The sequence below is a fragment of the Arachis ipaensis genome, chromosome B8 (assembly GCF_059453495.1).
Source record: "Arachis ipaensis isolate K30076 ecotype BB chromosome B8, ASM5945349v1, whole genome shotgun sequence".
Lineage (NCBI taxonomy): Eukaryota > Viridiplantae > Streptophyta > Magnoliopsida > Fabales > Fabaceae > Arachis > Arachis ipaensis.
Window position 1 is genome coordinate 118,962,971 of NC_142443.1, and position 7,038 is coordinate 118,970,008.

At 36.7% G+C, this 7,038-nt stretch overlaps 1 non-coding gene across 1 annotated transcript; it reads left to right on the plus strand.

Annotated features, from left to right (window-relative positions):
- The first annotated feature begins 2,591 nt into the window (after positions 1–2,591).
- LOC148549409 (small nucleolar RNA R71) lies at positions 2,592–2,699 on the plus strand. Its single transcript, XR_015897218.1, has one exon. It is a non-coding gene; the product is annotated as a small nucleolar RNA R71 (small nucleolar RNA).
- The last annotated feature ends 4,339 nt before the right edge of the window (positions 2,700–7,038 follow it).

Genomic DNA, 7,038 nt, shown 5'->3' on the forward strand with positions numbered 1-7,038 from the left:
TCGAAACACTAGGTACTCAATGTGAATATAACAGAACCACAATGCCTACAATTAATACAGTTACACGGCATAAAAAAAATTTGAGGAAGCTATACTTTAGTGCTCCCATACACATTTGTAACTAGTCTAAAACCTTTCCCATGAATTACGCAATTACAGTGAATAGATTATCAATGCCAAAAAATAAAACACAACTATAAAGACATGAATGACTTGATACCAAACAAATAGCAGCACAAAATTCAAAATCTTATACATTTAACAACCAAAACGAAATAAAAATGAAGAAACTAACTCACCTGTTCTGGCAGATTGAGTGTGCAGGCAGCAAGGCGAGGCAAGGTGCGGCGAGATAAGGCGAGGCGCGTCGAGTGGCGGACAGGGCTTCGACGGATCAATCAGTGCAGATCCTCAGAGACCGAAAAACCGACGGAAGCTATTGATGAAGACGACGGATCAACAGCTATAGATGAAGATGATGGACCGACGGAGGAGAACGCACCGCACACGATTTTCAGGGAGCAAATTGGGGGTTAGCTAGGGTTTTTTTTCTTTTGGGACAAAATGCCAAGGGATTTTTGGGTATTTTGAAAAAATAGAGATATATCCAGTTAGTATACCTAATCCAAACAGAAGAATATTCGTTTTTTAAACAGAATATTCTGTTATCTTAGACGGTATTCTCACGGCAGGGATTTAATTGAAAAAAAAATTAACGTATAAGGACCCAATTGAAAAGAAAAAAAGTATAGGGATCTAATTAAAAATTCAGTAAAACTATAGAGACCTGCAGAATAATTAAACCAAAAGAAAATAAAATAGATATAATTAAATAACATTGGGTTGCCTCCCAACAAGCGCTTCTTTAATGTCAATAGCTTGACAGTGAGCTCTCATGGAGCCTCACAAATGTTCAGAGCATTGTTGGGACCTCCCAACACCAAACTTAGAGTTTGAATGTAGGGTTCAACACCAAGCTTAGAGTTTGGTTGTGACCTCCCAACACCAAACTTAAAGTTGACTGTGGGGGCTTTGGTTGACTCTGCAGTGAGAGAAGCTTTTCATGCTTACTCTCCATGGTTACAGAAGGATATCCTTAAGTTTTAAACACAAGGTTGTCCTCATTCAGTTGAAGGACCAACTCTCCTCTGTCCACATCAGTCACAGCTCTTGCTGTGGCTAGGAAGGGTCTTCCAACGATGATGGATTTATCCTCATCCTTCCCAGTGTCTAGGATTATGAAATCAGCAGGGATGTAAAGGCCTTCAACCTTTACTAGCACGTCCTCTACTAGTCCATAAGCCTATTTTCTTGAGTTGTCTGCCATCTCTAATGAGATTCTGGCAGCTTGCACCTCAAAGATCCTAAGTTTCTCCATTACAGAGAGTGGCATTAAGTTTATTCCTGACCCCAGGTCACACAGAGCCTTCTCAAAGGTCATGGTGCCTATGTTACAGGGAATTAGGAATTTACCAGGATCCTATTTCTTTTGGGGTAATTTCTACCTATCCAATGCATTCAGTTCATTGGTGAGCAAGGGAGGTTCATCTTCCTAAGTCTCATTACCAAATAATTTGGCATTTAGCTTCATGATTGCACCAAGGTACTTAGCAACTTGCTCTTCAGTAACATCTTCATTCTCTTCAGAAGAAGAATACTCATCAGAGCTCATGAAGGGCAGAAGGAGGTTCAATGGAATCTCTATGGTCTCCAGATGAGCCTCAGATTCCTTTGGTTCCTCAAAGGAAAACTCCTTATTGGTCACTGAACGTCCCAGGAGGTCTTCCTCACTAGGATTCACGTCCTCCTCCTCCTCTCTGGGTTCGGCCACACCAAGTAAGGTAATGGCCTTGCACTCTCTTTTTGGATTCTCTTCTGTATTGCTTGGGAGAGTACTAGGAGGAGTTTCAGTGACTCTTTTACTCAGCTGGCCCACTTGTGCCTCCGAATTTCTAATGGAGGACCTTGTTTTATTCATGAAGCTTAGAGTGGCCTTAGATAGATCAGAGACTATATTTGCTAAGCTAGATGGATTCTGCTCAGAATTCTCTATTTGTTGCTGAGTGGATGATGGAAAGGGCTTGCTATTGCTAAACCTGTTTCTTCCACCATTATTAAAGCCTTGTTGAGGATTTTGTTGATCCTTCCATGAGAAATTTGGATGATTTTTCCATGAGGGATTATAGGTGTTTCCATAGGGTTCACCCATGTAATTCACCTCTGCTATTACAGGGTTCTCAGGATCATAAGCTTCTTCTTCAGAAGATGCTTCTTGAGTACTGTTGGATGCAGCTTGTAATCCATTTAGACTGAGAAATCATATTGACTTGCTGAGTCAATATTTTGTTCTGAGCCAATATGGCATTCAAAGCATCAATTTCAAGAACTCCCTTCCTCTGAGGCGTCCCATTATTCACAGAATTCCTTTCAGAAGTGTACATGAACTGGTTATTTGCAACCATGTCAATGAGTTCCTGAGCTTCTGCAGGCATTTTCTTTAGGTGAATGGATCCATCTGCAGAATGGTCCAATGACATCTTTGATAATTCAGACAGACCATCATAGAATATATCCAGGATGGTCCATTCTGAAAGCATGTCAGAAGGACACTTTTTGGTCAGTTGCTTGTATCTCTCCCAAGCTTCATAGAGGGATTCACCTTCTTTCTGTTTGAAGGTTTGAACATCCACTCTAAGTTTGCTAAGCTTTTGAGGAGGAAAGAACTTGGCTAAGAAAGCCGTGACCAGCTTATCCCAAGAGTTCAGGCTATCTTTAGGTTGAGAGTCCAACCATATTCTAGCTCTGTCTCTTACAGCAAACAGGAAAAGCATAAGCCTGTAGACCTCGGAGTCAACCCCATTGGTCTTAACAGTATCACAGATATGCAAGAATTCAATTAAGAACTGAAAAGGATCTTCTGATGGAAGTCCATGAAACTTACAATTCTGTTGCATCAGAGAAACTAATTAAGGCTTTAGCTCAAAATTGTTTGCTCCAATGGCAGGGATTGAGATGCTTCTTCTATATAAATTAGAATTTGGTGCAGTAAAGTCACCAAGCATCTTCCTTGCATTGTTGTTGGGTTCAGCCATTACTTCTTTTTCAAGATTCTCTATAAGGTTTTCTCTGGATTGTTGTATTTTAGCTTCTCTTAGTTTCATCTTCAGAGTCCTTTCAGGTTCAGGATCTGCTTCAACAAGAATATTTTTGTCCTTGCTCCTACTCATATGAAAAAAAAGAGAACAGAAAAGAAAATATGGAATCCTCTATGTCACGGTATAGAGATTCCTTATGTGAGTATAAGAAGAGAAGAATAGAAGAGGGAGATGAGAGAGGGAAGAATTCGAAAATTTAAATAAAATAAAATAAAAATATTTTTGTTTCTAATTTAAAATTAAAGTTAAAATTCGAAAATTAAAAAAAAGAAAAATGAAATTAAATTAAATAAAAAATTAAAACAATTAGTTAATAAAAAAAGGAATTTTGAAAAAAGGGAAGGTGATTTTTGAAAATTAGAGAGAGAATTAGTTAGGTAGTTTTGAAAAAGATATGATTGAAATAGTAAACTTTTAAAATCAAACAAAAAGTCAAGTAGTTAATTAAAAAGATTTGAAAATCAAATTTGAAAAGATAGGAAGTTAGAAAAGAAGTTAGAAAAGATTTTGAAATTGATTTTGAAAAAGATGTGATTGAAATTTATTTTGAAAAAGATTTGAAAAAGAAATTTAAAAAGATTTTATTTTGAAAATTAAAGTTGATTACTTGACTAACAAGAAACAAAAAGATATGATTTAAAATTTAAAGATTGAACCTTTCTTACTAGGCAAGTAACAAACTTAAAATTTTTGAATCAATCACATTAATTGTTAGTAAAAATTTTGAAATTATGAAACAAAATAAGAAAAAGATTTTTGAAAATCAATTTGAAATTTTCAAAAATTATGAGAGAAAAATGAAAAAGATTTGATTTTTGAAAAAGATTTGAAAAAGATAAGGTTTTTAAATTGAAAATTTGCTTTGACTCATAAGAAACAACTAGATTTTTAAAAATTTTTGAAAAAGTCAACTCAAATTTTCGGATTTTTATGAGAGAATAAGGGAAAGATATCTTTTTAATTTTTTAATTTTTAATGATGGAAGAGAAAAACAAGAAAAAGACTCAATGCATAAAAGTTTTGGATCAAAACAAATGATGCATGCAAGAACACTATGAATGTCAAGATGAACACCAAGAACACTTTGAAGATCATGATGAACATCAAGAACTTATTTTTGAAAAGTTTTCAAGAAAAGAAAACATGCAGGACACCAAACTTTGAAATTTTTTTAACTTTTTAGACACTATGAATGCAAGAATGCATATGAAAAACAAGATGCAAAACACAACAAGAAAATATGAAGATCAAACAAGAGGATTCATCAAGAACAACTTGAAGATTATGAAGAATGCAATGCATGAATTTTTGAAAAATGCAAGAAAGAGATAAACATGCAATTGACACCAAACTTAAAATTTGACTCAAGACTCAAACAAGAAACACTAAAATATTTTTGATTTTATTATTTTATAAATTTTTTTGGATTTTTTGAAAATTAATTGAAAAAAAAGAAAAATAAGAATTTCAAAATTTTTAATAAGAATTCCAGGAATCATGCAATGTTAGTCTAAAGCTCCGGTCCAGGAATTAGACATGGCTCACTAGCCAGCCAAGCTTTCAGTGAAAGCTCTGGTCCAAAACACTAGACGTGGCCAATAGCCAGCCAAGCTTGAAGATACAAATCAGACATACAACAGCTGATACTTCATTCAACTTGCTTCTGTACTGATGAGTGGAAGCCTCGGTCCAAAAGAATTAGACATGACTTTACAGCCAGCCAGGCTTCAACAAAACATGAAGAAACTCTAGAATTCATTCTTAAAAATTCTGAAGAACAAAGAAATTTTTTTTTTGAAAATTTTTTCGAAAATAAAAATAAAAATAAAAAAAACAAAAAGCTTAAAATTAAAATAAAATTTACATAATCTGAGCAACAAGATGAACCGTCAGTTGTCCAAACTCAAACAATCCCCGGCAACGACGCCAAAAACTTGGTGCACGAAATTGTGATCCTTAACAACGGCGCCAAAAACTTGGTGCTCGAAACGTAATTCACACACTTTGTCACAACTTCGCACAACTAACTAGCAAGTGCACTGGGTCATCCAAGTAATAAACCTTACGTGAGTAAGGGTCGATCCCACGGAGATTGTCGGCTTGAAGCAAGCTATGGTCACCTTGTAAATCTCAGTCAGGCGGATTCAAATGGTTATAGAGTTTTAATAATTAAAACATAATTAAAATATAAAAGGGGATAGAGATACTTATATAATTCATTGGTGAGAGTTTCAGATAAGCGTATAGAGATGCTTTTGTTCCTCCTGAACCTCTGCTTTCCTGCTGTCTTCATCCAATCATTCCTACTCCTTTCCATGGCAAGCTTATGTAGTGCATCACCGTCGTCAATGGCTACATCCCGTCCTCTCAGTGAAAATGGTCCAAAATGCGCTGTCACCGCACGGCTATTCATCTGTTGGTTCTCGATCATACTGGAATAGGATTCCGTAATCCTTTTGCGTCTATCACTACGCCCAGCACTCGCGAGTTTAAAGCTCGTCACAGCCATCCCTTCCCGGATCCTACTCGGAATACCACAGACAAGGTTTAGACTTTCCGGATCTCAAGAATGGCCGCCAATAATTCTAGCATATACCACGAAGACTCTGGTCTCATGGAATGGAAGGCTCGGTTGTCAGGCGAGGCAACCATGCATCATGAACCAGGAGGCTAAGAGATACACACTTAAGCTATTGCAAGTAGAACGGACGTGGTTGTCAGGCACGCGTTCATAGGTGAGAATGATGATGAGTGTCACGGATCATCACCTTTCTCAGGTTGAAGAACAAGTGTATATCTTAGATAAGAAATAGGCTTGAGTTGAATAGAAAAACAATAGTACTTTGCATTAATTCACGAGGAACAGCAGAGCTCCACACCTTAATCTATGGTGTGTAGAAACTATACCATTGAAAATACATGAGTGATAATAGTGTTCATTGGCTTCGGCCCCAGAGGGGGAACCAGAATGACCAAAGACTCTCTAATACAATAGTAAAAAGTCCTATTTATGCTAAACTAGTTACTAGGGTTTACAAAGATAAGTAAATGATGCAGAAATCCACTTCCGGGGCCCACTTGGTGTGTGCTTGGGCTGAGCATTGAAGCTTTTGTATGTAGAGACTTCTTTTGGAGTTAAACGCTAGGTTGTAACCTATTTCTGGCGTTTAACTCTGCTTTGCAACCTGTTTCTGGCGTTTAACTCCAGAATAGGGCAGAGAGCTGGCGTTGAACGCCAGTTTGCATCATCTAAACTCAGACAAAGTATGGACTATTATATATTGCTGGAAATCCCTGGATATCTACTTTCCAACGCAGTTAAGAGCGCGCCATTTGGACTCTTGTAGCTCCAGAAAATCCACTTTGAGTGCAGGGAGGTCAGAATCCAACAGCATCTGCAGTCCTTCTTCAGCCTCTGTATCTGATTTTTGCTCAAGTCCCTCAATTTCAGCTAGAAAAAACCTGAAATCACAGAAAAATACAAAAACTCATAGTAAAGTCCAGAAATGTGATTTTTAATTAAAAACTAATAAAAATATACTAAAAACTAATCAAATCATACTAAAAACTATGTAAAAATAATGCCAAAAAGCGTATAAATTATTTGCTCATCAATTATGCATTATAATAACCATCTTATGTGCATCAACGAACTGAGGGAATGATCTTTCGGTAAGAAAAAGTGAGCCCCAAAGATAAGATAATTGAAATGATCCTTCGGTAAGGGAAGGTGATCGAATTGAGATCATCCTTCGGTAAGGGAAGGTGATCGAATTAAGATCATCCTTCGGTAAGGGAAGGTGATCGGCAAATTTTTGAGATAAGAACCTTCGGAAAGGGAAGGGGACTCCCATCAATTTTATATAATAATATCTCTTTGTTG